Source organism: Polypterus senegalus, chromosome 8 (assembly GCF_016835505.1).
Source record: "Polypterus senegalus isolate Bchr_013 chromosome 8, ASM1683550v1, whole genome shotgun sequence".
NCBI classification, from domain to species: Eukaryota; Metazoa; Chordata; class Cladistia; order Polypteriformes; family Polypteridae; genus Polypterus; species Polypterus senegalus.
The window spans coordinates 186,757,227-186,784,497 of record NC_053161.1 but is presented as its reverse complement, the minus strand read 5'-3'; the positions used below and the strand labels follow the sequence as shown (position 1 = coordinate 186,784,497).

The 27,271-nt window shown below is 45.4% G+C and overlaps 1 protein-coding gene across 1 annotated transcript in view; it reads left to right on the top strand.

The window, feature by feature from the left end:
- The window catches only part of LOC120534767 (stonustoxin subunit alpha-like), a 72,463-nt gene that overhangs the window by 22,080 nt on the left and 23,112 nt on the right, over positions 1–27,271 (top strand). The window lies entirely within an intron of this gene.

The window sequence follows — 27,271 nt, the reverse complement described above, 5'->3', positions numbered from 1 at the left end:
AGCAATAAAATAAAAAATAAAAAAAAAAAAACTTATAAATCTCCAATCCTTTATGAAAGTAAGGAGTGTTGGTTAACAGTAAAATACAGACTAGTAAACTTATATTTGCAACTTGTATGCAGACAACACCTACCTTTTGTATCAGTTCCACATTTTTGTGGGATGAATACCAGTTGTTAACATAGATCGTACTTTATTTCATAGAATAGTAAATGGTTGTTTACTTGCAAAGCTTTAACTAGACAAGTGGCTTATACATTGCTCTTTTTTGTTTCTCTGTGTGAAAAAACATGTAGACTTGTGCTCAGAAATTATTATTTAACTCCCATTAGAAGATCTGTATTAAATACTGATGAATCAGAATCGTTACAAAACATTTGAAAAGGACAACTCGGACAAAGAGGGGAAAGCTTTACAAAGCCACCTTCTTGTACAAGATAATGTTAAACAGGCTTATCAACCATACATGACTTTTTTCCTTAATGGAAGCAGAGTGTTTCTGCATGTGGGACCAGGACAAAACCCTTAGAGTGCAAGCGGGAGCTGGACAAATGAGGCCAAGTGTTTGCGGGAGCGGGCAGGCACAAGATGAGGTACTGTGGGAGCTGGCACTCATGGGTTTCAAAAACCAAGTCCTGCACAACAAGGTTATTATAGTTAAGAAGAACTAAAGTCAAAACTGAAACTATTAATTACAAAAAAAAAAATTGTAAACTGAAATAAAATAATTAACAAAACCAAAAAGAACAACTAAAACTAAACAAAACTATTAAAGTAATTAAGACTAACTGAAATAAAATAATAATTAACTAAAAATATTTTTAATTTTCATTTTTGAATAGATATTCTTGCCATTAATCCAGCATTTCTCAACCTTTAAGTATTTGCGACCCAAGTTTTCATAACAGTTTTAATCGCGACATTTATCTAACTCTATATTTATTGTTCTAGTATCAGAATGTAGTTTAAATTAATTTGTTTTGGTTCCAACAGATGTTTTTTTTCATATTTTTGATTCTTGTTTTCTTTTTTTCACATCTTCGGGCCCCCCTAGGGGGGCCCGCCCCACAGGTTGAGAACCACTGCATTAATCTTTAACCCTTGTAACTTTTAACTCTAAAACAGAAACTCAGACCTCACAAGCTCACCTCGTCCACTGACTGGCGGCTGGTGACGGAGGGCGGCTGTTCACATAGCATTTGCGGTGACATAGTGAGCTGAATATGGGCACGTAAAGCATGTGAAATAGAAAGAGATTTACTGAGCGACAAAAGTGACAGTTCTTCAGGAGCTGCTTGTGACAGCATGCTTGATTCTGGCTCTAGTGTTAGTGAAGCACACCAAGGTGATGATTTTGTTTTGAATGTGCTCAGTAGCTTTCAAACCTGCATTTCACTGGATCTCTGGGGCTCAAAAGAGAAGTATTAGATACAGATAGATAATTTCGGTCTGTTCATAAATGACGACATGTTAGCTGTTGTTTCCGATGGGAGTGTTAGCTCCTTGGAAATATGTTCTTTTATATTGCGGCGTTTTAATGAACCTGTATTTAAATAATTATAAATAATAACGGCGATATCCCTCTTTTCAGTGAGAGGCGGCGACAAAGTCCCAGAAAAGGCAGAATATACTTAGCTTGTTTAATGCGGCTTACGTTGCTGTACAGACAGGAGAGACCAGGCAGCTTCATTTCACCGAGGATTTCTTTTGGGGACTCGATCGTGTAGAAACTGCTTTTTTTTTTTGTCACAACGGAGGTGGATTTTGGACCAATAGCTTCCGTCCACACAGTTTCTCAAAGTTGGCAAGGCTCCAGCTTCTTTTATATTGTTTTCTACATGACCAGGCTCCCATTACAATTCCAAACAAGGCAGACAATTTCGTGCTGAACATCAAACAGTCGGTTCAAATAACACTCAGTCCTTTTTAGTGCTTACAACACAGCCTTCCAGCTGTCCCTGTCTGTTTTTATGCTTTGCTTGGCCCATCAATTCTGAATGCTGACACTCTATGCTAAATCTGGCTCAGCTCTTCATGGCATGTCACACAGAAAAAGAATGAAAGATACATTTAAAAAGATCTAAAACAGATACAGTGACACAATTCCTAATATTATAACAAACGTATTATAACAGCTGCAGTTCTGACTGAGCCCAAGATATGGTATATATACAGCAACTACTAAACAGCAGTACACAATAAGCCAAATTCCAGGCTTCAAGAGTCTGACGTCCATTATGATGAGTGAACACATTTATTTGGTCTTCTTGTATGTCAAGGTTTAATTCAAATGCCTGAAATCAGAATGTGCTTGTCAACAAAACCTTTACCGTATTTACAGAAAGATCACGAATTGAGTAACATTTCAGTTTAGGTGTCTCAGGTGTCTGTGTTTTGTTGACAACAATTCACTTGCCACTTTGCACAAGAAAACTCCTTTTTCAAAATAAATCAGCACTGATCGAGAGACTGACTACAAGATCTGCATATTGTTACTAACCAATCACTTTTGCTTTAAAAAAGTCACTTAACCATGATGAGATACAAACCTTGTAATATTACTAAGCTGGCAATGTCTTTACTGAACTACAGGTACATAGGTGAAGAGACTCTGCCAACTGCTGAAAAACTGAACATACTAATATATTTATGTATTTAATCTATATTTATTAATTTATATTTTTTATTTTACATTCACAGCTCAAAATACCTGATATTGTGAAAATAATCCAGTGGCAGTATTATGTTTTAAAATATTTGACCCCCTTTCTTCAATTTTGTCTCTCTCTCTCAAAATAGATAGCTGAAATATCATATTCTTTTGGTTCCTAACATCAACCATATCAGAGATATTGCATATTAGGAATTTTTCCTGGCTTGCATCCAAACCTGTTGGAGTAGGCTCCAGGTTTCCAGCAATCCTGCTCTGGATACACAGGATTATATAATGTATATATTGTTCTTAATGTCAGCTGTTTCTGTCATTTCTGACTGTCCGCACTCCTATTACCTGCTCTTGCTCTACTCATTCAGTATTTACTGACCTTATGGTGGGCTATTCTAGTCTCACTGCTGCTGCCCTTGACATTTCATGCTTGTTTTTCTTTGTTTCTTTCAATACAACTAGTTGGGGTCTACACACTGATTCAAGTCTAAGAGTCCTGTTCTTCTTAAGCCCCCAGATTTTCATGATCACACCAGAACACAGTAGAATCTATTTTTTTATATCTTTTCAGGCTTGCAGGTGGCAAAATTCTGTCTATAAATTGTATGTACATGAATTGCAATCAGAGATCAATATGGCTGGTAGAAAATAACAAAGCCCTGTATGGGAGATTTTTGAATGCAATATTGAAGGCATTTATTCTAAGCACATTATCTTGGAGCAGAAAATGTGGTGTGCTGTAGACATTTAGAGTAAAAAAAATCCTCAAACCTTGAATTTCATTACAAATTGGCCCATTCTGGGCAGGAGCAGATAAAAAGTGTCAACAGTCAGAGTTAATTTGTTCAGCACAAATGACATAGAAAATATTTTTTAAATTATAAAATTGTATAAAATTGTTCATATTCAGTATCAGTTTTTGATTCTGCTTGTTTTTATCAGACAAAAACAAAACCAGATAATAAACCATGTAGTGTAGTAATCTTCCACTAACATTAAACTCCTATCCAAACCCGTTAAGTGTACAATTCTCTCTGATTGTGACACAAAATTAAACTCCATAGTAGCTCTTTAACCAGACCATAATTACTAAAACTAAAACTGAAACTAATAGGTATAAATATAAAATTAAAACGTCTTTCTGAAATTAAAACTAAAAATACACAATGAAGGAAATCTAAAACTATACTGAATTTCCAAGGTTAGAAAAAATATAGATTTGCATGTTCTCCCCGTGTCTGTATAGGTTTCCTCCGGGTGCTCCGGTTTCCTCCCCCAGTCCAAAGATATGCAGGTTAGGTGCATTGGCGATCCTAAATTGTCCCTAGTGTGTGCTTGGTGTGTGGGTGTGTATGTGTGTGTGTGTGTGCACCCTGCGGTGGGCTGGCACCCTGCCCGGAGTTTGTTTCCTGCCTTGTGCCCTGTGTTGGCTGGGATTGGCTCCAGCAGACCCCCGTGACCCTGTAGTTAGGATATAGCGGTTTGGATAATGGATGGATGGATGAAAAAATATAGAAATAAAAACTAAAATAAAAAGGCAAAACTATAATAACCTTGCTGCACAGACCTCTACTTCAAAGGAAGAAGACCCAGCTCTGCCCTTTCTTCTACAGTTCCTCTATGATCCAAGACCAGTCCATTCTGCCATGAATATGGACTCCCAAGTACCTCCATAAAACACAAAATGCCAATGTACTTGTATATGTCATGACCTGTAATAGGCACACACAGTTCATCCGTCTTATTTGACAGCAAGCAAACATTGCCCATTACAGTAGATAGTAGACCTTTTCGCTTTGCTTTTACTGTTACACGTTGCCCTCTTCCCGATTCTGTGGAAAAATGTAACTGAGCTATTAAGACGCCCACAATTACAGGGTAAGTAGCTGATTACTGAAGTTTTTAATACACCCGCTTCCATTTTTCCTGTGTCTCTTAAGTTTCCAGGTGTTGCAGATATAAGGTAGCCTTTGGGTCTTCTTCATGACTTCATCCGAGTTTGCAGCCTATTTGAAGTGCAGTCAAGGCAAGCCAGCACCTGAGTTTGTGCACATTGCTATTTGTCTATCACGGGGGTCTACTGGAACCAATCCCAGCCAACACAGGGCGCAAGGCAGGAAACAAACCCCGGGCAGGGAGCCAACCCACCGCAGGGCTAAATAAAACTAGTAACTAGTAAATAAATTGAGAAACAAAACAAACAACTGTTAAAAATACAGACCTTCTGTAAAAAGGCTGCTACTTGCACAACATCTAGAACGTTCAATAGGAAAAGATTTCTGGTTTGTTAGATTTTATGGTTGAGTATATTACATTAAACAGATGCTGAAAGTTAGAAGCTAAATACCTTTAATAAATCTGGTTTGGTCTTGTAATATAACCGAAGGAAACACTTTCACAATCCTTCTAACTAAAACTTTGGAGATTATATTAACATCATTATTCAGAAGTGAAATTGGTCTGTATCATGCACATTTTTTTTTTATTATTATTTTGATGTACTTTATCAATGCCTGAGAAGAAATTGTCTTTTCCCATGACATTGGGATTGTAATAAGTCCTTATTTTTCTTTGGAGAAACAGTAATTAATGCTTGGCTAAAAGTTTGAGTTAGAATCTTCTTCTATAAATGCTGGTAATAATAGAAGAGTAATTTTTTTTTTTAATTTCATTGGACTACCATCAGGGCCTGCTGCTTTGGACTTGTAAAACTACCTAAATGTATGAGTTACTGTATATTTGTCAAGCCTTTAATTGAATCTCCCAATTCTACTCACCCACAAAAAACACTCTTAGTTATGTTAGACAATGCATATATCCATAACGTTATATTGAAGAATGAAAGATAGAAAATTAAACAATACAAACATATACTTATTTACCAAGTCCTCTTTACATATTCTAACCTCCACGCAAAATACAGTCCTTCCAATATTGCTTCCCCCTCTGCTACACACACCCACATAGAGGTACATCAAATATGACTAACAAAACTGAACACAGTAATGAGTCCACACTCCAGGATAAAAATCAGTCACAAAGCTGTGATAAGCTGTCAACAGCGGCATAAACGTTCTGAATAAGATGATTTCAAAATAAACAGACCAGAGAACAAGTAAACAGTTTGATCCTATGGTTTTGTGTTATGGTGGGTCAGCAGCTTAACTGTTAGTCAGACTTAGTGCTTTTATTATTTGATTTGAGTGTGGTGGCAGGGCCACACCACAGACCTGTGCCACTAGTTGTACTGGGTTGGGTGAGGCATGGAACCTTCCCATGCACCTAGCAGATTAAGGAGGGAGGTATGTGGTATGGTGGGTCCATGAATTAACTGTTGGTCAGATTTTAAATAAATATTTCTGCCCCAAAAAATGCAGGCTCCAATTGGATACAGGTGTGCCTGAGTGGATTGGGCTCCATGGTTAATTTGGCTGCTGACTGATTGTGCTGCAAACACATGCGGAGGTTGGCTGATCAGTCAGGTGCCTCAATGGTGCCATAGAGGAATCAGCACCTGCACTCAGTTAGGCAGGCAATAAAAGGGAGCCTGCACAGCATAGAGGGAGCTGGAAGTAAAGAAATGGACGGAGGTTAAAGAATGGAGATAAGAGTCAGAAAGGAGTGAGCTAGTGTGAGAGAGAGGAGGTTGGCAGCTGGGAAGACAGCCCCTTAGGAAGAGCGCAGCCGATGTTCAGGGCTGGAATTGGCCAATCAGGATGAGAAATTAGGGAGCTGGAGTGACCTGTTGATGCAGCTCGCTTCCTAAGTCCGGAGAGGCAGTGGGAGTCAAAGAGTAGGCTCAGCGCAATGCCCTGCCAGGGCCACGGAAGTCAGCAGGGACCTATGCCTCAGAGAATGAAGGTTCAGTTTGGGAGCACTGCTGGGAGCTGTTGGTACCTGGAACCCGGACTTCTGTAAAAGGTTGTCTGTGCCTGTCGGTTAGGTGTCTCCTCTGCTGCAAGGTCCCACCTGGGATAAGCAGAGGAGATGCCAGTTTTATAGGGATGCACCGGAGACTGTGGATTTGTAAGAGGATCTTCTTGACTGTGTTTTTTAACCTCATTTTTAACTAATAATTTATTGGCTTGGTTTAAACCTCCACAAACTCACAGATATTTATTGGATTATTTATTTATTGAGCCAGTTTCTGTAGCCGAGGATCAGACCGCCAAGGTCCCCGCCTTCGGCCACCACCCAACTCACACTGCACCCAACCTCCTTGACCCCTCCCATAGGTGGTGAGCCCATGGGGAGGAGGACCCACGTTACCTCTTCGGGCTGTGCCCGGCCGAGCCCCATGGGTGCAGGCCGGCCACCAGGCGCCATCGAGCCCCACCTCCAGGCCTGGCTCCAAAGGGGGGCCCCGGTGACCCGCGGCCGGGCAAGGGAAAATGTCGTCCACAGTTTTTATTTTTCATTGGAGGTTTATTGAACCGCTCTTTGTCTCATCCCTCACCTAGGACCAGTTTGCCTTGGTGGCCCTACCAGGCATAAAGCCCCGGACAACATAGCTCCTAGGATCATTGGGACACGCAAACCCCACCACCACGATAAGGTAACGCATTGCCGGCAGTAAGTCGAGCCCGTTTTCAGTGAGAGTTGGACTCCGCCAGGGCTGCCCTTTGTCACTGATTCTGTTCATAACTTTTATGGACAGAATTTCTAGGCGCAGCCAGGGTGTTGAAGGGTCCGGTTTGGTGGACTCAGGATTGGGTCACTGCTTTTTGCAGATGATGTTGTCCTGTTTGCTTCATCAGGCCGTGATCTTCAGCTCTCTCTGGATCGGTTCGCAGCTGAGTGTGAAGCGGCTGGGATGAGAATCAGCACCTCCAAATCTGAGAGCATGGTCCTCAGCCGGAAAAGGGTGGAGTGCCCTCTCAGGGTTGGGGGAGAGATCCTGCCCCAAGTGGAGGAGTTCAAGTATCTCGGGGTCTTCTTCACGAGTGAGGAAAGAATGGAGCGTGAGATCGACAGGCGGATCGGTGCAGCATCCGCAGTGATGCGGGCTCTGCATCGGTCTGTCGTGGTGAAAAGGAGCTGAGCCGTAAGGCAAAGCTCTCAATTTACCAGTCGATCTACGCTCCTACCCTCACCTATGGTCATGAGCTATGGGTAGTGACCGAAAGAACGAGATCGCGAATACAAGCGGCTGAAATGAGTTTCCTCCGCAGGGTGTCTGGGCTTTCCCTTAAAGATAGGGTGAGAAGCTCAGTCATCCAGGAGGGGCTCAGAGTAGAGCCACTGCTCCTCCGCATCGAGAGGAGTCAGATGAGGTGGCTCGGGCATCTGATCAGGATGCCTCCTGGACGCCTCCCTGGTGAGGTGTTCCGGGCACGTCCAACTGGGAGGAGGCCCCGGGGAAGACCCAGGACACGCTGGAGGGACTATGTCTCCCGGCTGGCCTGGGAACGCCTTGGGATTCTACCGGAAGAGCTGGAAGAAGTGGCCGGGGAGAGGGAAGTCTGGGCCTCTCTGCTTAAGCTGCTGCCCCCGCGACCCGACCTCGGATAAGCGGAAGAGGATGGATGGATGGATGGATGGATATTTATTGATTTTGATATACTACACTGTTTTGGACACTTTGGTTTTTAATTTTGTTTTAATAATAGCACTATTCACTCTTGCACTTACCCCTTATTATGTGTGTGTGTGTCCTGATCTGCTCGGCTCATCTCGGTTACGGTACTGACAATTCTGGTTCAAGAAGCTCATGGAGTGATAAGGTAGGATGGGTCTAACCTATACTGTCACACTGTTGGTCAGAAATGCAGACCAGTCTTCTGATCTGAACTATCTTGCTGAAAATATAAAAAGTAGGTTTTACACTTACAATAACAGCTTCTCATCGCAGGCCAATTCTACTTGACTCCTCGGTACTCCAAAACCAGTCACCCTACTCCTTTAATCTCCCTCAAAGAACCACACATTTCTCATATCCATCTGCCAATCCAGGTTCACATCGAGTTGCCCAAAGCATTCTGGCATCAAGGAGTAAATGATCCATTAAAGGGACCCTGTATGTGTCTAATTAAGCAATCACCAAGGGTCTTTCCCCACTCAGAGACAAAATAAACATAAAAACACTACAAGCTACTTCATTGTTACGTGCTTTGCAAAGCAATTGCAGATATTGTGCTCAGCGAAAGGGGCTACATTTGTGAGTCTGTAATGGCTAAAAGGTGAAAGACACTGGTCAAGTGACCAGAGAGTAGAGGAAAATTAAGACTTCACCTGGTGAGAATGACTAAGGGGAGAAAACCTGTAGGGGTTCAAAATCCAAAAGCCCAGCCAGTCTTATTCTGGGCACCACTCTTCAATACTGAAATAAGATAAGTAATTTAGAATCAAGAATGAGAAGATTCAGTACTAAAAAATGAGATAAAAATGAAGTTACAAAGGGAAAAAAATCACCAGACATATGAGATGATAGTAGTAGAATGATGTACTGTGTTAGCTGTTTATTGATGCAATAAAAAGTGAAGCAAAATGACACCTTTTACTGACTAACCGAGTAGATTATAATATGCAGACTTTTGAGGCAATTCAGGCATCTTCTTCAGGTTAAGTGTGGTATAGAAATTGGAGTTACCTGTGTTCATGTACCATTCCCCCCATAATATTTGGGACAAAGGTACATTTTTCTTTGATTTACTGTCTGCTCCACCGTTTAAAATTACAAATCAAACAATTTAAGTGAAATTTTCGTGCAACTGCAGACTTACATTTAAGGGTATTTCTTCTATAATTTTCATTCACACAACATTTTTTCTACACGGTCCTCCCATTTCAGGGCACTATGATGTTTGGGACAACTGGTGTCACAGGTGTTTGTGATTTCTCAGATTTGTTTCATGGCTTCATGAGACATCTTGGCTTGCTTAAACACTTTGGAGTTTGTAGTTGCCATTGTTCAACATGACAAGACAAGAGCCATTATGAGGCTGGCAAACACAAATAAACGCACTAGAGACATCAGTAAAACCTTAGCATGACATAAATCAACTGTCTTCAATATCATTAAGAAGAAAGAGCACACTGGTGAGCTCAGTAATCACAAAAGGACTAGTATGCCAAGGAAGACCTCCACTGCTGATGACAGAAGACTTCTCAATATGGTCAAGAAAAATACCCAAGTGCCTGTCTGACAAATCTGAAACAGTCTTCAGGAGGGTTGATGTGGATATGTCAGAGCTGACTATCAGCAGAAGGCTTCATGAACAGAAATACTGAGGACACCTTGCAAGATGAAAATCACAAAAACAGGATGGCCAGATTACAGTTTGAAAAAAAAGGACCAGCTTGAGCATGGGAAACATGCTATATAAATAAAATGTATTATTATTATTATTATTATTAAATAGGAGCTATGTTGTCCGGGGCTTTATGCCCCTGGTAGAGCCAACAAGGCAAACTGGTCCTAGGTGAGGGATGAGACAAAGAGCGGTTCAATAAACCTCTGATGAAGAATAAAAACCTTGGACGACGTTTTCCCTTGCCCGACGCTGGTCACCGGGCCCCCTCTGGAGCCAGGCCTGGAGGTGGGGCTCGATGGCAGCCTGGTGGCCGGGCCTGCACCCATGGGGCTCGGCCGGGCACAGCCCAAGAGGTAACGTGGGTCCTCCTCCCCATGGGCTCACCACCTATGGGAGGGGCCAAGGAGGTTGGGTGCAGTGTGAGTTGGGTGGTGGCCGGCGGGGACCTTGGCGGTCTGATCCTCGGCTACAGAAACTGGCTCTTGGGACGTGGAATGTCACCTCTGAAGGGAAGGAGCCTGAGCTAGTGCGCGAGGTCGAGAGGTTCCGCTAGATATAGTCGGACTCACCTCGACGCACAGCTTGGACTCTGGAACCAGTCTCCTTGAGAGGGGCTGGACTCTCTACCACTCTGGAGTTGCCCCGTGAGAGGCCGAGCAGGTGTGGGCATACTTATTGCCCCCACTGGAGCCTGTGCATTGGGGTTTACCCCGTGGACGAGAGGGTGGCCTCCCTCCGCCCGGGTGGGGAAGGGTCCTGACTGTTGTTTGTGCATATGCGCAACAGCAGTTTGGAGTATCCACCCTTTTGGAGTCTCTGGAGGGTTGCTAGAGGGCATACCTTCTGGGATTCCCTCGTTTTGCTGGGAGACTTCAATGCTCACGTGGGCAATGACAGTGAGACCTGGAAGGGCGTGATTGGGAGGAATGGCCCCGATCTGAACCCGAGCGGTGTTTTGTTATTGGACTTCTGTGCTCGTCATGGATTGTCCATAACGAACACCATGTTCAAGCATAAGGGTGTTCATATGTGCACTTGGCACCAGGACACCCTAGGCCTCAGGTCGATGATCGACTTTGTGGTGTGTGGTCGGACTTGCGCCATATGTCTTGGACACTCGGGTGAAGAGAGGGGCGGAGCTGTCAACTGATCACCACCTGGTGGTGAGTTGGCTTCATGGTGGGGAAGATGCCGGTCAGACCTGGTAGGCCCAAACGTGTTGTGAGGGTCTGCTGGGAACGGCTGGCAGAGTCCCCTGTCAGAAGTAGCTTCAACTCCCACCTCCGCAGAACTTCAACCACGCCCCGAGGGAGGTGGGGACATTGAGTCCAATGGGCCATGTTCCGTGCCTCTATTGTTGAGGCGGCTGACCGGAGCTGTGGCCGCAAGGTGGTCGGTGCCTGTCGTGGCGGCAATCCCCAACCCGCTGGTGGACACCGCGTGAGGGATGCCAAGCTGAAGAAGGAGTCCTATAGGACTTTTTGTCCTGTGGGTCTCTGGAGGCAGCTGATAGGTACCGCAGGCCAAGCGAACGCTGCTTCGTTGTTGCTGAGGCAAAACTCGGGCATGGGAGGAGTTTGGAGAGGCCATGGAGAACACTTTCGGACGGCTTCGAGGAGATTCTGGTCCACCGTCCGGCGTCTCAGGAGGGGGAAGCAGTGCAGTGTCAACACCGTATAGGTGGGGATGGTGCGCTGCTGACCTCACTGGACGCTAGGGTCGGTGGGAGGAGTACTTCAAGACCTCCTCAATCCCACTAACATGCCTTCCACGAGGAAGCAGAGCCTGGGGACTCTGAGGTGGGCTCTCCCATCTCTGGGACTGAAGTCACCGAGGTGGTCAAAAACTCCTTGGTGGCAGGGCCCCGGGTGGATGAGATACCGAGTTCCTTAAGGCTCTGGATGTTGTAGGACTGTCTTGGTTGACACGCCTCTGCAACATCGCATGGACATCGGGACAGTGCCTCTGGATTGGCAGACCGGGGTGGTGGTCCCCTCTTTAAAAAGGGGGACCGGAGGGTGTGTTCCAACTATAGAGGGATCACACTCCTCAGCCTCCCTGGAAAAGTCTATTCGGGGTTCTGGAGAGGAGGGTCCGCCGGATAGTCAACCTCGGATTCAGGAGGAACAGTGTGGTTTTCGCCCTGGTCGCTGAACAGTGGACCAGCTCTTCACCCTTAGCAGAGTCCTGAGGGTGCATGGGAGTTTGCCCGACCGGTCTACATGTGTTTTGTGGACTTGGAAAAGGCATTCGACCGTGTCCCTCGGGAATCCTGTGGGGGTGCTCGGGAGTATGGGGTACCGGACCCCTGATAAGAGCTGTTCGGTCTCTGTACAACCGTGTCAGAGCTTGGTCCGCATTGCCGCAGTAAGTCGAGCCCGCTTCCAGTGAGAGTTGGACTCGCCAGGGCTGCCCTTTGTCACCATTCTGTTCATAACTTTTATGGACAGAATTTCTAGGCGCAGCCAGGGTGTTGAAGGGGTCCGGTTTGGTGGACTCAGGATTGGGTCACTGCTTTTGCAGATGATGTTGTCCTGTTTGCTTCATCAGGCCGTGATCTTCAGCTCTCTCTGGATCGGTTCGCAGCTGAGTGTGAAGCGGCTGGGATGAGAATCAGCACCTCCAAATCCGAGAGCATGGTCCTCAGCCGGAAAAGGGTGGAGTGCCCTCTCAGGGTTGGGGCGAGATCCTGCCCCAAGTGGAGGAGTTCAAGTATCTCGGGGTCTTGTTCACGAGTGAGGGAAGAATGGAGCGTGAGATCGACAGGCGGATCGGTGCGCATCCGCAGTGATGCGGCTCTGCATCGGTCTGTCGTGGTGAAAAAGGAGCTGAGCCATAAGGCAAAGCTCTCAATTTACCAGTCGATCTACGCTCCTACCCTCACCTATGGTCATGAGCTATGGGTAGTGACCGAAAGAACGAGATCACGAATACAAGCGGCTGAAATGAGTTTCCTCCGTAGGGTGTCTGGGCTTTCCCTTAAAGATAGGGTGAGAAGCTCAGTCATCCGGGAGGGGCTCAGAGTAGAGCCGCGACTCCTCCGCATCGAGAGGAGTCAGATGAGGTGGCTCGGCATCTGATCAGGATGCCTCCTGGACGCCTCCCTGGTGAGGTGTTCCGGCACGCCCAACCGGGAGGAGGCCCGGGAAGACCCAGGACACGCTGGAGGGACTATGTCTCCCGGCTGGCCTGGGAACGCCTTGGGATTCTCCCGGAAGAGCTGGAAGAAGTGGGAAGTCTGGGCTTCTCTGCTTAAGCTGCTGCCCCTGTGACCCGACCTCGGATAAGCGGAAGAGGATGGATGGATGGATGGATGGATTATTATTAAAGGTGTTGTGGACAGATGAGACAAAGATGAACCTGTATCAGAGTGATGTCAAGAAAAAAGTTTGAAAATGAAAAGGAACTGCCCAAAATCGAAAGCAGGCTACCTCATCTGTTTCACATGGCAATGGGGGTGTTATGGCTTGGTCATGTATCGCTGTCACAGGTCCTGGAACACTTCAGTGTTCAGTGATGATGGAACTTGTGATGGCAGTGGCACAATAAATTCTGAGGTGTTTAGAAACAACTGATCTGCTCAAGTTCCAGTTAATGCCTCCAAACTCACTGTCTGCACTTGATCCTCCAACAAGATAATGATGCAAACATACTGCTGAGTTGACATAGGAGTTTATCAGAGCTAAATATTGGAAAATTCTTGAATGGCCAAACCAGTCATCTGACTTAAATCCAATTGAGGAAGTCTTCCATATGCTGAAGAGAAAACTGAAGGTGACAAGCCCCCCAAAACAAGTAGGAGCTGAAGATGGCTACATAAGAGGCCTGGCAGAGATTCACAAGAGAAGACCCTCAGAACCCGGTAAAGTCTATGAATAGCAGACTTAAAGCAATTGTTGCATGCAGGGGATATGCGACAAAGGATGAAATATGACAACTGCTTTAATAGGCCTACCATTCCTGTGTCCAAACATTATGGTGCCATGAAAAGGAGGGCTATGTAGAAAAGGTGTTGTGTGGCAAAAATGTATGTAAATCCCCTTAAATTAGAAAAGTCTGCAATGTGCACTTTAGTCATGTCTGAATTATTTGATTTGTAGTTTGAAACTCTGAAGCAGATGGGGAAAATAAAAGAAAAATGTGTCTTTGTTACAATCTTTATGGAGAGCACTGTAGCTTATACATCACTCTACTAACACAAATGTACCAGTCACATATAGAGGATCATTCATGACAGAACCTAATGGCTTTGGAGGTTTGTCATATTTTGCCAGAGGTTCACCTCCGTCCAGCTGCCTACTAAGTATAATTCAGGAACCAAGCTGGACAGAACACCAGTCCATTGCAGGTCCCAATCTCTCTCTCTCTCTCTCTCTCTTTATCTCACACACACACACACACACACACAATTTAAGACTATAAAGCATACACATCTGGACTGGAACACAGTTAGAACGTGCAGAGGCCACAGGTAGGGAATCCATTCCCGGACGGGTTTATCCATACCCGGGAATTTGGGAATACCGGGCATCCTGGGATGACACAGTGCATCTCATATGTGAACAGTTTTAGAACGACCGACACTTATTTTTAATAAAACTACTGCAGTATGTTGACACCAATAAAAGACTAACCTTATCTGCCAGCTGTTCATGCTGTCATGTCGACTAAAGAAGGGATTTAAAAAAAAAATGTTTGGGGAGGGTATGGGCTTTATGTGGAATTAGAAGAGGATTTTTTTTCTCACACAATGTCACAATCGAAGTGCGTTTGTCTGATCTGTCAATCTGCAATTGCTATTCCAAAGAAGGAAAATGTGGAAAGGCACTTTCGAACTGTTCATAAAAACTACGAAACTGACTTCCTTCCGAAAAGTGATCTGAGAAAGAGAAAAGATAGGGAACTAAAATCGCAGTTAATCGGACAGCCGTCACTTTTCACTTGGCTGAATTCAAAAGCTCCTTGACTGCACTATTCGGCTCTACTTATTTATGCTTATTTATGCCTTTTCCCACATGAAGATTATTAAATCCAAGTACTGTAGTGACCATAAATGTATTGAATTGTTATTGTGCCATAAAGGTTATTCAGTTATGCAAGGTATGCCAACATATATTTTATGTATAAAGTATACTCAAGGCATATATACAGCTATATATATATATATATTGTGGCCCCCGGCCGGGGCTGGAGCCCGGCCGGGACGCCCAGGAGGACGTGAGGAGGGCTTGTGCCTCCTCCAGACCACGAGGGGGCGTCCGTCCTGGTTCTGTTGGGGGCCACGGGTTGAGGGCATGGAAGCCCTTCCCTGTAGGGGCCCGTGGTCTCCGCCAGGCGGCGCCCCGATGCCGGTTTATCCCGTGCGGTTGCCGGTCGGGTGGGAGCCCGGCCGGGACGCCTTGGAGGACCGGAGGAGGGCGAGTGCCTCCTCCAGACAGAGTGGGGGCGTCCGTCCTGGTTAGGCAAGGGGCCTCGGGTACAGGGCTTTGAAGCCCAGCCCTGGACCCGTGGCCACCGCCAGGCGGCGCCCGGTGCCTAGTATCCGGGAGCCCGGCACTTCCGCCACACCAGGAAGTGCCGGGGAAGACTTTGTGTGGCACCCGGAGAGCTGCCAGGAAGACGGCCGATACTTCCGCCACGCTTGGCGTATAAGGACGGAAACACCTGGGGCTCATCCGGGGCATTATTATAGCGCCTCCCTCCAGCCATTGGTGGAAGTCGGGAGGAAGTAGACGGAACTGGAGAGAGAGGACGGGAGGCGGCCAGGAAGGCACAAGAGACTGTGGGCCCTGGACTTTGGGGGAATCGGTGCAAGAAGGCACTGGGGTGCAATGTGAGCGAACTTGTAAATAGTGTAAATAAAAGTGTGTTGGGTGCAAACATGCTGTCCGTCTGTCTGTGTCCGGGCCAGGTTTCACAATATATATATATATATATATATATATATATATATATATATATATATATATATATGTATATATATATATATATATATGTATATATATATATATATATATATGTATATATATATATATATATATATACACTAGCAAAATACCCGCGCTTCACAGCGGCGAAGTACTGCCTTAAAATTTTTATTAAGATGAACATTTTACCTTTTTAAACTGAGGGAAAATATACCAATAATTATTTGTTAAGGATCTCTTTGTAAACCATGTTGTTAGTTCGGCCCTCCGGTTGTAATATGACCAAGCTGTGCGCTGAGCTTACTCTTGAGCATGTAACGTACAGTTGGCCATTTGAACAGTAATCTTGTCTCAAATCTCACAGCTTGGATTGCTGCTGTCATAATCGGTTTGAGTTTCATGGTTTGTTTCAATTACGACAGTATTTGCAGGACTTGTTGTGTTGAAGTGACATTCGGCATCTGTCAAGCGCTGTAAGTATACAACCAGTTTCATCGATAACTTCACATCCAGCTTTTGAGAGTTTAAACATTCATAAACATCAAAGTGTCCACTACTCAAATCGTCACCTGTCAATCTAAGATGTTTAAGAGGCATTGGCGGTTGTCGAAAGGTGTAAAATATTTGGCCATTTCGGTACACTTGAAAGCGACAACCGAATAATTCAGCGGCAGCCATCAACTCACATGCAGAACCATAGGTGAAGGGCTTAAGCATTTCACTCTTGTAGTGCTCCTGTGTAGTCTAATTATCTCCTGTACCGTCATCAGTCCACACCTTGAACCTGTCCCAGTCATTCAATACATAAGACACAATGTTCCTCCGGATATTAAGAGTGAGCCTGATATGGCCGTGCAATATGTAACAAAGAGAATGGAAAAGGCAGGTGCCATCTCCGGGCATGGAAACCACTCAGTAATGGACAGTTCTTTGATCGATGGTGATCACCTCGATAGACATGTTAATGGGAGTATGGTTGGAACGATAAAGGAAATGGGTACTTGAACAATGTAAAGTAAGTCTAAAATACCTACACAATAACTATAATCGTAATAAATGAACAATAAAACAGAGGAGAAGCCGTGGATTAAATAAAAAGGCTGCAGTTATCAGCAGGGAGATGTGAATCCCGTGGTGAAGAAAGGAAGAGAATGTAGAGACCGGAGCGACGGACGGCCTTATATAGGCAGGCAGGCAGCTAACAACGTGGGAGGCGTTGGGATGGGGGACCCAACACCGCCTCACACGGTGACCGAGCTGCAGGCTATGGACGTATATATGTACGTAAGTAGGATTCAGTTAGCGTTGGGAACCCGTGTACCAAATTTCTTGAAGATGGGCTCATAAGTAACAAAGACCGTTGGAAAGTTTAATATGTCAGCCGAAAGTGGCATCATACCACCGAAATAAGTACGTACATCGGTTTCGTTTAGTGCAGGGAAGCCACCTACCAAATTTTGTGAAGATGGGGCCATAAATAAGAAAGTTCAACATGGCGAATGTTGTCGACCGTTATGACCATTACGCGTAGAGTTTCGAAATGAAACCTGCTTGACTTTTGTAAGTAAGCTGTAAGGAATGAGCCTGAGAAATTTCAGCCTTCTACCTACACGGGAAGTTGGAGAATTAATGAGGAGTCAATGAGTGAGGGAGTGAGTGAGTGAGTGAGTCAGTCAGTCAGTCAGTCAGTCAGTCAGTGAGGGCTTTGCCTTTTATCAGTATATATATATATATATATATATATATATATATATATATATATATATATATATATATATGTCACACACGTGCGCATGGGAGGCAGCTAAAGGGCTTGAGTGAAGGCAGTTCGGAGGCATGCCGGGGTGTGGCAGAGTGCACTGACTCTTTTTCTCCCTTGCCTGTAGACCATCCCCGGGATTTCACCTGGATCACCTGACATCACTTCCGGGACTGAGCCAATGGAAGTCGGCCACACCAGCTCCAGTCCCTCTGATGTCACTTCCGGCTACTGAGCCAATGGTGGAAGACCACGTGCCGGATCCATACGACCTCACTTCCTGTCTCCCCCTTTAAAACCTGCCCCTTTTCCTTTGTTTCTTTAGTCTTGTTTTGGACTCGGTTGTGTGCACTTCAGTGCTCTGTATTTTGTGAAAAGAAAACGACTTTTGCAGCCAGGATACCACAATATACGGGTGGCTGCCCCAACTCTTTATCTGTCAATGTCTCGTTCTTGTGACAGTGGCGTAGTCGGCAGGATGGAGAAGTCCCGGAGGAGAAGGGGACAGGACCTGCAATATACCCAGGTGGGAGCGCATGCGGGCCGAGTATTCAGGCGGGGAGGGTGCCCCGTGGTTCGGCGTGACCCGGTGCGGGCTCCGCTCCCGGCACTCATAACTAGCCCATCTGGAGTGGCCAGGGAGTGTGCGGGTGGGGCTCACAGAATTGGGCTGCCCTGGAGGGGGGAGGCAAAAGGGACTCAGTATGCTCTCTTGGGGGAGAGTGCCTGCCTCCCTGCGAAACCAAAGCCCCATTTACCACCTAGGGGTGCCCCAGACTGGCAGGTGAATAAAATAAAACAATGGAGGTTGGACCCTGAGCGGCCAACCAACAAACAAGCCTGGTCCTTATGGGCAATGGTAGGGCATTGGCTACGGCCATTTGAAAACACACCCTACCAAATAATAGAGCAGGTAGCTTGCTATCTGCTCCTGGAAGCGCTTCCCCGTGGCTTCACCCAGCCGGTTTGGGGCGAGCGGTTCAAGAACATGGCTGAGCTCATAGAGCTTATGGAGACGCAGAGGGCGGCCTCACACTCTAGGGGAGCAGAACCGTCCTCATGTCAAACTCAGCCGGGTATGTTCCAAGACCTAGCCCCACCCTGTACAATCCGGAGCTCAGATGGCGTCCGCGGGCGCGCGCAAAACCGCTTGGAGGCAAGGAGGAATGCAGGTGGAGGGTGAGGAGGGGTTCGTGTGCTCTGGCTAATCCGTTGGCGGTCCCACATACTGGCGTGGTGATCGCCAACGGACACAAGACCACAGGTTTGTTCGACCCCGGCAGCAACATTTCAATTGTTGCCCGCCGCTTTGTGCAACCGCAACAGTGGCTAAATTTTAAGACCGGTATAACCTGTGTCCACGGAGACATCCGCTGGTACAGGTCCGCCGCTTGTGTCATCAGTTACGGAGGGTCAGTTCGTAAGCTCACCGTAGCCGTCCTACCTGATCCTCCACACCCGGTGATACTAGGGCGGACTGGTCTAAAATCAAAAGCGTGAGACACATACCACTCCCGGGTTAATTTGGGCCTCGTTATGGACGGAGATAACCCGTCTCAAGCTGCCTCCACGCCGTGTAATCAGCCGGCAGAGAGAGAAGCAGTCGCCCTGACTGACGTGGCAACTCCCGGCCGCCGCGGGCTAACACGCCATCCACCAACGCGGCGGAGCGGGAGGAAACCACCCCATTGAGGTCGACGCTGACCCTCTCTCCGTGTTGCGGTTCCAATTTAAAGAAACGCCGGCTTCTTTTAGAAGGGAGCAATGGAATGATGACTCCCTGAAGTTTGTAAAAAATGCAGTGGTCCTTGTCAATGGCCAGCGCACTAATCAGTCGATGCCACAGGGCCCCTACTTTGTGCTAGATAATGACCTCCTTTACCGTGTAGCAATGCATGACGGGCAGGAGACGAGGCTGCTGCTAGTGCCGCGTACCTTCCGGCGGCAGGTCTGTGAGCTAGCACACGCCCACCTCCTAGGTGGCCACCTGGGCACCGAAAAAACTCTGGAGCGGATCAAGCTCCGTTTCTACTGGCCAGGAATTAATGAGGAGGTTCGTCGCTTTTGCGCTTCCTGCCCGGAGTGTCAACTGCGACAAATTCCTAGGAGGGACCGTGCTCCTCTCATTCCTATTCCACTGATTGACGCTCCTTCCACAGAATCGGGTCGACCTGGTGGGACCCCTGAGCCCTCAGCCCGAGGACACAAGTACATTTTAGTCCTCGTGGATTACGCTACACGATACCCGAAGCTGTTCCGCTGCGCTCAGCTACCTCTAAAGCCATCGCACGGGAATTACTAGGGGTATTCGCGCGCGTGGGGATCCCCAAAGAAGTCTTGACAGACCAGGGGACCCCCTTCACCTCGGAAACGTTCAAGGAGACTGCCAGATTACTGAAAATAAAGCATTTAAAGACCTCGGTGTATCATCCTCAAACCGACGGATTAGTAGAGAGGTTTAATCAAACTCTCAAGCAAATGCTGCGTAAGGTGGTCAGCGAGGATGGAAGGAACTGGGATCAGCTCCTCCCCCTCGTCCTTTTGCCTATCGGAAGTCCCACAAGCCTCCACGGGTTCTCCCCTTTGAACTACTATACGGGCGACAACCTCGGGCATATTAGATATTTTGAAGAAGGCTGGGAAGAAGAGGCTCTTCCCTCCACAAACATACTGGAATATATCGCGCAGTTACGCGATAGATTTGGAAAAATTCGGCCTGTCCTTAAAAGTCACATGGAGGAGGCTCAAGCAGCGCAGGCCCGGTACTACAACCGCGGCACGTCTCTTCGGGAGTTCCGCCCGGGAGATCGGGTCATGGTCCTAGTGCCTACCTCCCACTCTAAATTGCTTGCCCACTGGCAGGGCCCCTCACGGTTAGCGTGGATCGACCTCCTCGAGAGGCTTGGACAGGCTCAATACCTGACCACACTTGACATGACGAAAGGGTACTGGCAGGTTCCTTTAACGGACTCACAAGGAAAAACCGCGTTTAGTACCCCTAGCGGACACTGGCAGTATCGTGTCCTTCCATTTGGGTTACACGGGGCTCCAGCAACCTTTCAGCGTCTGGTGGACAAAGTGCTTCGGCCTCATAACTCATACAGTGCTGCCTACCTGGATGACGTGGTCATCTATTCCAGCACATGGAAGGAACACCTACAGCATGTCCAAGCGGTATTACGGACACTTGGTAAGGCGGGCTCGGATTAATCCCAAGAAATGCTTCTTCGGATTAAGCGAAGCCAAATATTTAGGCTACCTGGTGGGTCGGGGTACCGTAAGGCCACAGTGCTCCAAAATTGATGCCATTCTGAAATGGCCCCGTCCGCGAACCAAGCGGCAAGTCCAAGCCTTTCTCGGGTTAGCCGGGTACTACCGCCGGTTTGTACCCCGGTTTTCGGAGAGAGCGGCGCCCTTGACGGATTTAACAAAGAAGAGGGCCCCGAACATTGTGGTATGGACTGAAAAAACAGGCGCTGCATTTAGTGACTTAAAGCAGGCCCTTACGTCCACACCTGTTTTGATGGCACCTAACTTTTCTTTGCCTTTCATCCTCCAGACGGACGCTTCGGACACAGGCCTGGGCGCCGTGCTGAGCCAAAGCGTCGATGGTGTGGAGCACCCCATCATGTTCCTGAGCCGGAAACTGTTGGACCGAGACCAGGTATGCTGCGGTGGAGAGGAGGCTCTGGCGATTAAATGGGCGATTACTCAGCTGAGGTACTACCTGTTGGGCCGGGAATTCACCCTTGTCACGGACCATGCACCCCTACAGTGGATGGCCCTCCACAAGGAGTCGAATCCGCGGGTCACCCGGTGGTTTCTTGACCTACAGCCGTACAAGTTTTCGCTCGTTCATCGTCGGGGCGCTCTCCACGCCAACGCTGATGCTCTTTCTCGGGTTCACGACCTCTCGGTTAGGGTCGCCCGACCCGTCGGGTCTGGGCTAAGGGGGGGGCCTTGTCACACACGTGCGCATGGGAGGCAGCTAAAGGGCTTGAGTGAAGGCAGTTCGGAGGCATGCCGGGGTGTGGCAGAGTGCACTGACTCTTTTTCTCCCTTGCCTGTAGACCATCCCCGGGGGATTTCACCTGGATCACCTGACATCACTTCCGGGACTGAGCCAATGGAAGTCGGCCACACCAGCTCCAGTCCCTCTGATGTCACTTCCGGCTACGAGCCAATGGTGGAAGACCACGTGCCAGATCCATACGACCTCACTTCCTGTCTCCCCCTTTAAAACCTGCCCCTTTTCCTTTGTTTCTTTAGTCTTGTTTTGGACTCGGTTGTGTGCACTTCAGTGCTCTGTATTTTGTGAAAAGAAAACGACAGCCAGGATACCACAATATACGGGTGGCTGCCCCAACTCTTTATCTGTCAATGTCTCGTTCTTGTGACAATATATATAATATATATATATATATATATATACTTTTTAATGTAGGTAGATCATTTGGACCTGGTCATTTTAAAAGTAACTCACAAGCCGAAAAACTGTGGGCACACCTGATCTAGTTAGTTGCAGTAATAAGAGCATAGAAAGCATAACTTGTCCAGGCGAGAGAGTACTTCGTGCAGAGTACGCCAGCTGCTGAGAAAGCACGTCTGCCTCCACTGAAGCAGGCAGCACAGTCATCAGATACAGATACACTTGTTCTAAACAACACCCGGTCTTTCCGTTGCTGCGAAACACCGCCATTTCAGCTGTTACTGATGCATCCAGTTTCTTGGCACAGATAATGCGGATGCAACAGACTGACGCATTGCAATTTGAAGTTGCTGTTCAAAGCTGTTATCTGACAGACGACAATGAAGTCTTCAGTTTTCAACTATAACTCTGTTATTTCTTGATCGATTTTTACACTTTTACACGCTATATATGCAAACTTGGCTGTTCGCGGTTTCCTGGGAATTACAGCAGTTTCATTCAACACACACAGTCCTGGCCTCACAATGCCTTTTTTCGGGCCGCCTCCACACTCTCTTCTGCCTTGTCCTGCTTCCACCCGACTCCAGCCCTGAATGAAGGGAGACGGCCCCTTTTATATGCTCCCGGATGAGCTCCAGGTGGTTCCCGACACTCCTCTGTTGGCTACGCCCCAGCGTGGCGGAAGTGCTGGCTGTTCTACTGGCAGCTCACCGGGTGTCTTTTTTAATCTTCAACCCAGCACTTCCTGGTGTGGCGGAAGTGCTGAGGTAACAGGTCCCCAAGGCATTGGGGCGCCTCCTGGCAGTGACCACGGGCCCCTGCAGGGTGGGGCTTCCATGCCCTAACCCGTGGCCCCCAAAGCAACCAGGAAGGCGGCCCCCACGTGATCCAGGGTGGGCGCAGACCCAAATCCGGTCCATTATGGCGTCCCGGCCGGGTCGTTACCTCTGGCATCGCTGACAATGTATATGTATATATATATATATATATATATACAGTGGTGTGAAAAACTATTTGCCCCCTTCCTGATTTCTTATTCTTTTGCATGTTTGTCACACAAAATGTTTCTGATCATCAAACACATTTAACCATTAGTCAAATATAACACAAGTAAACACAAAATGCAGTTTTTAAATGATGGTTTTATTATTTAAGGAGAAAAAAATCCAAACCTACATGGCCCTGTGTGAAAAAGTAATTGCCCCTGAACCTAATAACTGGTTGTGCCACCCTTAGCAGCAATAACTGCAATCAAGTGTTTGCGATAACTTGCAATGAGTCTTTTACAGCGCTCTGGAGGAATTTTGGCCCACTCATCTTTGCAGAATTGTTGTAATTCAGCTTTATTTGAGGGTTTTCTAGCATGAACCGCCTTTTTAAGGTCATGCCATAGCATCTCAGTTGGATTCAGGTCAGGACTTTGACTAGGCCACTCCAAAGTCTTCATTTTGTTTTTCTTCAGCCATTCAGAGGTGGATTTGCTGGTGTGTTTTGGGTCATTGTCCTGTTGCAGCACCCAAGATCGCTTCAGCTTGAGTTTACGAACAGATGGCCGGACATTCTCCTTCAGGATTTTTTGGTAGACAGTAGAATTCCATCTATCACAGCAAGCCTTCCAGGTCCTGAAGCAGCAAAACAACCCCAGACCATCACACTACCACCACCATATTTTACTGTTGGTATGATGTTCTTTTCTGAAATGCTGTGTTCCTTTTACGCCAGATGTAACGGACATTTGCCTTCCAAAAAGTTCAACTTTTGTCTCATCAGTCCACAAGGTATTTTCCCAAAGTCTTGGCAATCACTGAGATGTTTCTTAGCAAAATTGAGACGAGCCCTAATGTTCTTTTGCTTAACAGTGGTTTGCGTCTTGGAAATCTGCCATGCAGGCCGTTTTTGCCCAGTCTCTTTCTTATGGTGGAGTCGTGAACACTGACCTTAATTGAGGCAAGTGAGGCCTGCAGTTCTTTAGATGTTGTCCTGGGGTCTTTTGTGACCTCTCGGATGAGTCGTCTCTGAGCTCTTGGGGTAATTTTGGTCGGCCGGCCACTCCTGGGAAGGTTCACCACTGTTCCATGTTTTTGCCATTTGTGGATAATGGCTCTCACTGTGGTTCGCTGGAGTCCCAAAGCTTTAGAAATGGCTTTATAACCTTTACCAGACTGATAGATCTCAATTACTTCTGTTCTCATTTGTTCCTGAATTTCTTTGGATCTTGGCATGATGTCTAGCTTTTGAGGTGCTTTTGGTCTACTTCTCTGTGTCAGGCAGCTCCTATTTAAGTGATTTCTTGATTGAAACAGGTGTGGCAGTAATCAGGAAATTGAACTCAGGTGTGATGAGTTACGAATGAAACTCACGAATATCGTATTCGTCTTAGGCATGACAAACGGCGCGGGAGCATGTCTATAAACTTAATTTAAACTCACGGTTTACACCATGCTTTGTTTCCGCAGTAGCTGCACTTATGAATATACTTGAATGCGTCACTCGCTTGATATTTTTTGCTGCCTTCTCAATTGTGTAATGCGTTTTTTCTTCAGCGCTCTTTGGAGCTCTTCCTTGTTCTCTACGTACTGCATTCACAGTCAGTTCACATGATTATGTGGGATGCGTGATGATGCGAGACGCAACTCCGCCTCCCACGGCCATCGAGCTGCAGTCTGTTACAGTATATGGACGAAAATAGGTTCCAGTTATGACCATTACGCGTAGAATTTCGAAATGAAACCTGCCCAACTTTTGTAAGTAAGCTGTAAGGAATGAGCCTGCCAAATTTCAGCCTTCTACCTACACGGGAAGTTGGAGAATCAGTGATGAGTGAGTGAGTCAGTGAGTGAGAGCTTTGCCTTTTATTAGTATAGATAAGTTAATATAGAAAAATTATACATATTCCATTCTGTTAATTTAAAACAAAGATATCTAATTTTGTCTGTACAACAAATGTTTAGCAATTGCTTTAAGAATTTAAATAGTACTGACAACATTTTAATACTTGTATATTACACTTTGCTTCTTAAACATATAATATTCTCAGACTGGTTCATTTTTCTTTAAACCCATTAAATCACTTGTGTAATTTTTCCTCAAATATTCTACCTTATAAAACAATCAAGCAGCATTTTAAATGTTATGTTCTTAGATATTTTCTCAGTCTTATTGCTTTTATGTTCTCACTGTGTTTAAGATTCTTCTGTTTGTTTTAAGCACCAAATTAGTCCATTTTCCCCAGTATATTGGTTTTATAGTATATTCCAGGTTGCCATACTTCCTGATTTACCTTTAGCCAATATCCACTCTTGTCTTGGACACTTCACTGACTATAAACAAGATCTTATACAGGAACTATTATTTTCTTTCACTGCTTATTTTACTGATCCCCTTCATTTCAGTTCAGCATCCTTACCTACTGGTTTCACAAGTGTTTTTATGGTTAAACATTTTCCAATCTCTTTTAATTCTTAAATTATGTTTTATTTGTTGCTTTTTACTCTTTATTTAAAATGTTATTCTTTCACCCATATTTTTGTAGGATTGATTGCAATTACAAATCAGACAAATATAAAAATAATTCAAAAATCACTGCTGCTGTCTTTGAACATTTTACTGTCTATGTAAACATGTTTTCTTTTATTTTTCTCATCAGTAAACGGAACACGGATGAAACAGAAAGGGAAACATAATAAGGCCCTAAGTAAAAGTGGACTACAGCAATATGGCAGAAAAGTAAAAGTGAGCTATAATACCTCAAGATAAAAGTGGAACACAGCACTCCCAAAAATGTAAAAATTACATGCACTTTTTATTTTTGCCTGGTTTCTGCATGGTCTCGCTACTTAGTATGATTCTGTATAAACCTGTTAGTCTTTGTACTCAGCATAGTCTTGTACAATCACAAATGGTACATTATTTTAACTCTTATTTAGTTAACATATCTAAATCTCCTATCTATTATAATGGACTACAATAGTGAAATCCGCAAAACACAAGATAATTCTTAAGTAATACACATAAATAGTTCATGAATTACGCACAGGCCCAGCCTGACCAACACATTGCTAATCTCAGAGTTGTGAGACCCGTTAGTTTAGTGCAGTTTAAATGTGCTAAGAGTTGAGCCTGCAAATAGAAAGAGAAAGTGTCACTTCTGGATTTGACAAAGAGAGAATATTCCTTTGCTTCCTTATACCATAGACAGGGCATAAATTAGTCCACAGTTATCTGCATTAATAAGAACTAAAAAGAAAGTTGAGAAAGTTTTTCTTCTGGGGCACCAAAATTTAAGGCAGTGCCCGAGTGCATGATCAGATACCATTTGACACACCTTAAAACAAATCTATCAAAACCCACACAGATACAATAAGAACGTGAGAGCACCATACACACTGAGCCAGCTGGGGATTGGAGAATTGATACATACCTATAGCGCTAATCACTACACAATAGTCTAGATAACAGGTCTGATATTTGATTTGTATAGCAATTTTTTTAAATGTTCAGAAGACTTTTAATAAGTAGACCTTTAATGTTTCATTAAGACTTTTAAAAAGTATTCTTATAGTGGTGTAGGGCAATGCTAGGCACTGTGCCCGAGTTAAAATCACATAGGATGTGATGGTTTGATTTTATAGAGAGTCCTTAATATGTACAGGCAGGTGATTTTGGGGAGAGTTGACTGATATTCATGGATTTTACATGGAGCCTGACTGCCACCTCGACTGAGGGATGGCTGTGTTATGTTACTGCGTGGAATCTTCTGCAATCTTTAATGAGTGCCTGCCTCAACCTGTGGTCCCTCCATGTTTTAAAACTATATACTCCCAATAGTAAAGAATAATAAGATCTTCTGCCTGAATGGCTATTGGACTGATGCATTAACAACATGAAGTTGTTTGAAGATGTAGCTTTGCCTTATTTCATTGAGTGTTTCATTGTGTCACTTTGTGATGAGAATAAAGTAGACTCTGAAAGTAGGCTTTGTGGTAGAAATCAACATCTTAAGAAAGCAATGTATCTTCCAATAGAACAAACCTGATAAAATCTTTTTGATTGAATAATTGGACATGAGAAAAGCTTGTCCATTGTGTCATTTATTCTTCAGTAAATACTGAACAGGGAGCATTCATTACAGCAGTCTGTTACAGAATAGTCAGAGAAGTAAGGGCAGAGGCCTATTTTATAAACAACTGAATTTGTATAACAGTGCTGATTTAATGCTTACATATCATACTCTGATTG